This window comes from Pipistrellus hanaki (genome assembly GCF_964339955.1).
Source record: "Pipistrellus hanaki genome assembly, chromosome: X".
Classification (NCBI taxonomy): domain Eukaryota; kingdom Metazoa; phylum Chordata; class Mammalia; order Chiroptera; family Vespertilionidae; genus Pipistrellus; species Pipistrellus hanaki.
The window spans coordinates 76,333,877-76,342,950 of NC_140524.1; positions in this window are offsets into that span (position 1 = coordinate 76,333,877).

Consider the following 9,074-nt stretch of genomic DNA (forward strand, 5'->3'; position numbering starts at 1 on the left):
TAAACCACTAATTTGAAAGAATATATGCACCTCTATTTTTGTTGCAGCATTATTTACAATAGCCTTGTTATGGAAGAAACCCAAGTGTTCATCAATAGATGAATGGATAAAAAGCAGTGGTACATATATACAATGGAATATTACAAGGCCATAAAAAACAATAAACATTTTCCATTTGCAACAACATTGATGGGCCTACAGGGTATTATGCTAAGTGAAATATGTCAGTGAGAGACAGACAAATACCATATATTTTCACTTATATGTGGAATTTAAAGGACATTATAAAGGTATAAACAAAATAGAAGCAGGCGCATATAGGCAGAGAACAGACTAATGATTGCCAGAGGGGAGGAAAGATGTGGAACTGGTTGAAAAATATTGAATAGACTGAGAAGTACAGATTGGTAGTTACAAAATACTCATGGGGTTATAAAGTGCAGCACAGTTAATAAAATCAATTATATTTTAATACCTATGATTGGTGTACAGTATAGTGCTTAAATAATTCACATACTTTACAAAGTGTTCTGTCTAATATTTCCAGACAGAACACTTTGTAAAGTATGTGAATTATTTAAGCACTATGCTGTACACCTAAATATAATCCTACCTGATAAAAGAGTAATATGCAAATTAACCATCACTCTGCTACACCCACCAGCCATGCCCACCAGCCACACCCACCAGCCAATCAGAGTGAGTATGCAAATAAACCCAATCAAGATGGCTACAGCCACAGAGAATAGAAGGGAAGCTTGGGTTTCCCAGGCAATGGAGGAAGCCAAGCTTTCTGCCTGCCCTTGCCAGCCTAAGCCTCCACTCAAGGCTACAGAGTTTCAATTATAGAAGGTAAACAAATCCAAACAGAAATGGCGGTAGTTGTGTAGCTGGAAAGAGCGGGAGGCTAAGGTTGCCCCCAGCAATGGAAGAAGCAAAGCTTTCCACACACCCTGGCCAGCCCAGGCCTACACTTAAGACTACAGTTTTAATTATAGAAGATATACAAACTCCAAAAGAAATGGCTGCCAGCCATGAAAAGCAAGAGGCTTGGCTCCCCTCTAGGCTACAAAGTTTCAATTGTGGAAGGTAAATAAATTCCAGATACCAGGACCTCCACTTGGGTCACCAGGGCGTGTGGCTGGCCTGCAAATTACCATGCCCCATGCCCAAAGGGAACCACCATCCTTCAGGGCAAACCAGCTGGCCCCCACCCATGCACCAGGCCTCTATCCTATTTAATAAAAGAGTAATATGCAGACTGACCCTCACTCCAACATACAATATGGCTGCCCCATGTGGTCAAAGAGCCTGCCCCCAGGTGGAAACAAGATGGACACCACAAGATGGCCAGCAGGGGAGGGCAGTTGAGAGGGACAAGGCCTGCATGGGAGGGTAGTTAGGGGTGATCAAGCCTGCAAGGGAGGGCAGTTAGGGGTGACCAGGCCAGCAGAGGAGGGAAGTTGAGGGAAAGCAGGCTGACAGGGGAGCAGTTAGACATCAATCAGGCTGGCAGGGGAATGGTTAGAGGGTGATCAGGCTGGCAGGCAGAAGAAGTTAAGGGCCATCAGGAAGGCAGGCAGGTGAGCAGTTGGGAGCCAGCAGTCAGACAGGCAGGGATGTCCAACTGCCCAGTGGGATTGGGCCTAAACAGGCAGTCGGACATTCCTGGAGGAGTCTCAGATTGGAGAAGGTGCAGGCTGGGCTGAGGGACACCCCCCGGCCCTGTGCACAAATTTCGTGCACCAGGCCTCTAGTACCAAATAATATTTAATGTAAAAATAAAACCACAAATATGTTTATTCAGATTTTGGTATTTGGTAGACATTTATTGAAAATGAGTGAAGTGTACCTGTCACTTTAAGAAAAACAACTGACAAGTATTTGTCACCAATGTTAAAATTTGGGTTTTCAAGTTAAAATTAGAACTTTGGACAACTTTCACACATCACCATGTGCTTGACAGCTTCCTATATTTTGTGGACTTCTCTACTGAAACCAGTGGTTATAATAACAAATGTGATGCATTTTTGATTCTGTGTAGTAAATTGTATCAACAGGTGCACAAACTCAAACAATATTTTCCAAAAGTCTAACAAATGTTGTTACAAATAATGCATGGTTAAAAGATACACTTAAAGTACATGACAAATCAATTAATTTTAGTGAAAAAGAATATGAAATGTTTCTTGATATGCTTTCAGAATCCATATTGTACTTATCCTTTAAATAAAAAAAACACTACTATTTCTCTAGTTTTAGTGTTGTATCAAAGAAAAATATGCACACTTACACAAAATATTATTAAAATGCTCTTTCCTTTTTCTTTTTAAAATTTCTTTATTGATTAAGGTATTACATATGTGTTCTTATCTTCCCTCTTTCATCTATATATCTATGTGACCCAGATATTTTTCTCCTACATTACAACTAAAGCAATATATCACAACAGATTGAATGAAAAAAACATATAGAAGCATCCAAATATCATCCAGCAAGAAGAACATTTAAGAGGTATGCAAAATTATAAAACAATGGCCAGTGTGACTCGGTGGTTGAGCACAGATCCATGAAATAGGAGGTCACTATTTGATTCCCCATCAGGGCACATGCCCAGGTTGCATGCTTAATCCCAAGTAGGAGACAGCTGAGCAATGATTCTCTGTCACCCTTTCTCTCTCTCTCTCTCTCTCTCTCTCTCTCTCTCTCTCTCTCTCTCTCTCTCTCTCTCTTTCCTTCCTTTCTGAAATCAATAAAAAATATATTTTTTTAAAAAGTAAAATAGTGACACTTTTCTCAGTATTTTATAAGTTAAGTAGAGCTCGGTGCATGAAAATTCATGCACTGGATGGGAGTTTCTCAGCCTGGCCTGTCCCATCTCACAGTCCAGGAGCCATTAGGGGTGGGAAGCAACCCAGTGATCAGGGGAAGGTGACACCCCCATCACACCTGTGCTGCTGCCACTGATGTTAGCGCCCTGATTACCTGAGCCTCAGGCGGCCCTAAGTGTCTGGGCAGCTACCATCCCAAGCTTGTTTGTGCCTTGGGCTGGCCCTTGGCAGTTAGGAAGTCAATATCCGAGGCTTGCCTGTGACTTGGGTGTTGAGTGGGCAGCCGCCATCAGAGGCTTGCCTGCACCTCATGCCAGCCCTGGGTGGCTGGGTAGCTGAGGGGACTGGGGGACTCTGGAGGCAGGCATGCAGCCTTGCTGCACACCTGCCACTCCAGCAGAGCTGAGGTGATTGGGCACTACTATATTTGACGGTGGGGCAGTCAGTTAGCATACTCCCTCCTTATAGGCTTTAGGTGCCATCATCTTTGAGGGCAGGGCAGTCAGTTAGCATATTTTCTCCTTATTGGCTATGGATGCTGCCACCTTTGTGATGGCATGAGGGTCAATTAGCATATTACCTCTTTATTAGACAGGATTATATCTATTATTTTTATTAACATATAATGGATTCATTATCATTTTAACTTAATGAATTAATAAATTAACATTTTAACATCAATTTTTAATGTCTAATGTGGTAAATATTGATGGATACAACTCATAAATGGAAGCCCTGGGGATTCTAAATAATTTTTAAGAGTGTAAAGGAATCTGATACCAAAAATCTTGCTAACTGTTGATTTGAGGAATGGGATTAATAGCTAATTTGTGGAATGTTGATTTAAGAATATCTTGCTGGTTATTACAGACATTTAGAATCTATATTCTTGTTTTTGCAGTGCTCAGTTCCTAAAAATTCTTCCTGTTTTAGTTAAGAATTTACCCAGAACACATTCTTTTGTGACAACAGAAACCCAGAAGGTCTGGGAAAGCACCATATCCCTTAGAGAAAAAGCTGAACCAAAAAAGCCAGCAAAGGAAAGTGGGGCATAAATATAGTCTTCTCCTATTATTCCATTTTCCCTATTAATCTTAGTGACATGTATGAAGTTGGTAAAACTCATAGTAAGGAGTTTAATAAACTAAGACAAGATATACCTTTTCCTCATCCCTTTCCTCTTGCTCAAACATAGGATGATGTGACAAGATTTATTGGAGCAAAACAAAGGACTACCACTAGATGCCTGATGTCTTAATAGTCCAGTCTTTTGGGCTAAAGACTTGCACCCACATCCATAAGGCCCAAGAGGGCCAAGACCCAGAGATGCAGATTTCTCTGTGTCTCATTTCCCTATCTGGATATTCAATGTCAAGGCTTTAAGGCTCCTGAGCTACAAGGGGTTGCTGTGCTTGGGTCTCTTCTTGACTCTGTGCTTGAGTCCCACTTTGGCCCACACAGCTGCCAGGCTCACATGGCTGCTTGGGGGAGAGAATGTGTAAAGGAACGAATCCCAGGCCTTTGTTAGGTTTTGATTAATCTTTTTTGGTTTGGCTTTCTTTCAAACTAACCAATCTTTCCATTTCTTTGTGGGCTTTTTACTGGTGCCTGCCCCTATCTAATCCCTTTCCTGCATCTTCTGTGGTTTCATATACTTATCCTATTTGGTCTTTTCCCTAGATTTTCCTAGGCTAGACTCCTCACCTTCATGGTTGGTTGCCATTTTGGCTCCTACTCCATATATGCTTCAGTAGAAGAACCTCCTCTCCTTGCTCCATCTTGACTTACTGCACATGTGCCCAGCAAAGAAATTTCCCCCTTACTGTATTATCCCACCCCTGGCAATTAATTGGAAGAAGCCAGTTGTGTCCTGGGGAGATTGAAAAGCCGGTCTTCCTTCCCTACATGGTGGGAGGGTAGGAGTGGGGGGAGGCAGGGTGTGGAGGAACATTACTAGTATCTGGAAGTTGCCCTTTCCTAGTTAATCAGGCTTAATGTCTGATTCCATTTGCTCCTTTCTTTTGTTAACTAACTACATACTTACTGTGATATAATCAAATAAATCACCAAGCATTGGGGGGGATTCCATCATCCAAGTTAATTCACTGCATGTATATACAAATACCCAGTTGTTTGTATGGAAATTATCTGTAATACATTTATGTAGAAATTCACATCCTGTGAGAGAAAACCGTAAACCATTTCCCTTTTTAGGACTTCAGGTTCCTCACAGAGTGGCTTAAAATTTTGTCCTGTGTCTTCAAAACAAACCTCTGGGGTTCACAAAAATGAACCCTTCTTCTAGCTGTAAGGTATTTTTTCATTGAAGGAAGATACTTCAGTGTATGACTCAAAAAAAGTTTTAATGAAAAAATATGCAAACATTAAATCTCTTAAAGACTGATTTGTTCCTATGACTGAAGATTCATTTCCTCCTTCATTTTAGTTATTACATTTTAAGTGCTCTTTTGAGAAAAAAAATTAAATAGAAATTACCTTTTATCTTCATTTGTACAGTCACTACCCTAATCCATGCTCTTATCACCTTAAATGTAAATTATTGATGTATTCTCCAATAGGGCCCTCCACCTCATGTTTTGCCCCTATTCAATTTATTTTGTGCACCTATGTCTCAGCAATTTTTCTGACACTGTTAGAAAGAACACCAGGCTATGGGACAGAGTTAGTATGAATCTTGCTTTTCTTACTCTTGTATGATCTTACAGAGGGTAATTAACCTCTCTGTGCTTTGTTTAACTCATGGTTAAAATATGATATAATATTAACCTCTACTCCATAGGATAGTTCTAAGAGTTAAATGGAATGATGTCTATAAATTTCCTAGAATAATGACCAGGAAATAGAAAGTACTATGATATTTTTTTTTATCTCCCTTCCTTAAGTATGTTTAAAACCCTTTAAAAGTTTTCTGTATCCTATCGGTTCTGTAAGCTAAGATCTTCTTTGTATGATTCCATCGTCCAAGCTTTTTTGTTATTACTTAGCATGCTTTGTGCTTTCGTAAAAAAGTTTTCCCTCACTATCACACAAATAGTATATGTTATTCTTCATTCATATCCTTGGGAATATTCCTTCTCTCTTCTGAAAAGCATGCTTTCTCTCCTTTCTTTAACTGGTATATATCAAATTTCAGATATTCAGATGTTTCATAGTTTTTGCTGTCTATACCTTTATTTGTTTGTGTTTGTTAAATCACACTTTTTGCATCTTAACTACCTGCTTTAGCCTTATACTAAGTAATAATTTCCATGAAATAAAAAATATGAGTGCTAATTGTGCTATACATTAAAATCTTAAACAAATATATAACTTCAAAATATTTAAAAAGTTTTTCCTTGTACTATTAAAAATAACATTGCATGTCTCCGGTGAGACATATTTACCCCATTGGGGGCACTGCTTAAACAAAACTTGTAGATTGAGCAAAGACCACCCAACCTTTTCCAAACAGGTCCAGCCCACAGGTCCAGTGAACTCTTACCTTTATCATAATTTAATAATAAATCATTTACTCTACCATATTTTCTAATTATTTTATGAGTGGTCAACTTGTCACTTAAAGTATAATCTTGGAGGATAGGGGATATACTTTATGCTTCTGAATCCCACCCTTTCCACTCATCATCCAACAAAATTGTTTATTGTTATAGCTCTTTAAGTGCTTGTTGAATGATTTCCAAAACGTACAGAAATAATATGTGGATATAAAAGCAGATATAGAAAACTCTTGAAGACAGTTTATCTAAAATAATTAGTATTCACTATACTGAGTGGCAGATTGTTATGATCTTTGAATGCATAATAATCTGGCCACTCAATGTATATCCTATATAATAAAAGGCTAATATGCAAATTGTCCTCTCCACAAGGATTTCAACCAGCAGACAGGCGGGCCAACCACCCATGTCCCTTCTCCCTGGCCAGGATGGCTGGACCCCACCCGTGCATGAATTCATGTACCGGGCCTATATATATATATACACTGAGTGGCCAGATTATTATACGTTCAGAGATAATAATAATAATCTGGCCACTCATTGTATTTCTAATGCAAAAGAAATTGAGGTTTCCTTTTTAAAAAATATTATTTGTCTCACTCTTGTTCCAGAAAAGATCAAAGGTGGTTTGGTAGGATTCATACTATAATAAGATAATACAAATAAATAGTAAGATGAAAAATTAATAAAGAAAAGATGTATAAGAACATGAGAAAATATTCTCATGACCCATACATTTTGCTGCAAATGACAATATTTTCATCTTTTCTTATGATTGAGTAGTATTATATTGCATATACTTGTATGTCCTACATTCTAAGCAAAATAAGTCAGTCAGAAAAGGTCAAGAACCATACAATGTCATTCATATGTGAAAGCAACAAACAAACAAGTAAACAAATAAGAACTCATAGACTCAGACAACAGTATGGTGGTTGCCAAAAAGTAGAGGGGTGGGGAGGAGGTAGAAGATTGTAAAAGGAGTCAAATATATGGTGATGGGAAGAGACTTGACTAGGTGGTGAAGACACAAACAATATATAGATGATGTATTATAGAATTGTACACTTGAAACCTATATAATTTTATTAACCAATGTTATCCCAATAAGTTTAATAAAAATGTTTTTAAAAAAACACATTATAAAAAGATATCCAAAGTTGATACCAGTAGACAACAAATTAGTTCCAGTTTATTCATCAGAACATGTAAAAAGAGACATTTAACACAATTATTACTATCATAAGAACCAATTCAAACAAATTATTTAGGAAAAATGTAGTTCTTCCTAATATTATGATCAGGTATTACCCTTGGGTTCTCCAAAAACAAACAAACAAACAAAAAACCCAAAACAACAACAGTGTTTTTTAATGAATAATGTCCTCAATAATAGCTATCTACTGTTACAGTTAGAGAAGACCGAAAAGCCACTGAAGTACCAATTTTTAAACTTTACTCAGCCTAGGAAATATATGATGCACCAGTTAAAGTATACTTTGAGGGAATACACAGAGAAAGTAAAGAGTTCAGAACTATGGATAAATTATTTCAGTTGTACTGTTTTTTAGACTCATTACAAGTGGATATTTTTTTAATTGGGTTGAGATGATAATGATTCCTAGGCTGTCAGTCATATTCAGTAACTAGTAGACTCTCTCCTAAAAGCTAATTAGAGATTATTGTTAAATTATCAGCTTTTGGTTTTAATTAACACTCAGAACTTTACCTGAGTTGAAATTCCTTATGCCTAAATTGGTTCACTGACTTTTGAGATAATTTTGCTTCCCTTTTTAGGGCCAATGAAAGGAGAGGATACTTGCATGCAAGAGAGAAATGAGGTAAGCAGGCAGGCTTTCTTTTCAGCAATGATAAGGTGTCTGTGAAATGAAGGTAGGAGGTTGTGTTAATAGCTAATTGTCAGAAAAGCATTCCTTTTCTCTTTCTCTCCCAGGGTTTGGCTTTAAAGCTAAAAAGTTCTGGAATTTTCTTTGTCCAGAGTAAAATCATACCCTAGGAAAATTGGCTTATGCTGTCCAAACTCACAAAGGATGAATTTGTACCAGAAATCCAGTTTAATAATTTATAGTAAGAAACAGAACTGCCAAATAGACTGAAATGTGTGTTGGCCTGTCAGTATATTTTCTTTTCAGTAGGATGCCAAGTCAGAATATTAAATTAATAACAGATTAGGGCTGGATAAATATATGAAATCAGAACTAAGAAGGGGGTTGCAGGATAAAACATGTTCCATTTGATATTCCTCAGCCAGGAGGGGTATTTTCTCCCTTTGCCAGTCATGGCTTTTTCATCAATCAGTTCAAACTCTTAGTTTCTAGTGCTGAAACTATCTGTTTACCATTCCTTGTACCCTTAAATTTTGTATTAGACATTTCTGAGTATTAGGCATGTCTCCATCTAGTTCTTGAAGGGTGCTGGTTTTATAAGGGGATGTTGCAGGTCCAGTTTGCCCTTTTACAAAAAATTATTGTCATCCACTTCCTTCTTTATTTAATCTTATCCAAAAATCCAAATGCTACTGTTTAACCTAACACACAGTACTTCTTTTGTTTGTTTGCTATGGTTATTACCCAGAAGGCTCTTTGCAGTTTCAGGCTATGGTTCCTTTTTTAAAAATTCTTTATTGTTGAAAGTATTACATATGAATCCTTTCCCCCCCATTGGCCGTGGTACATGCTCACAGAGGTTCATGCTGCTTTGCAAG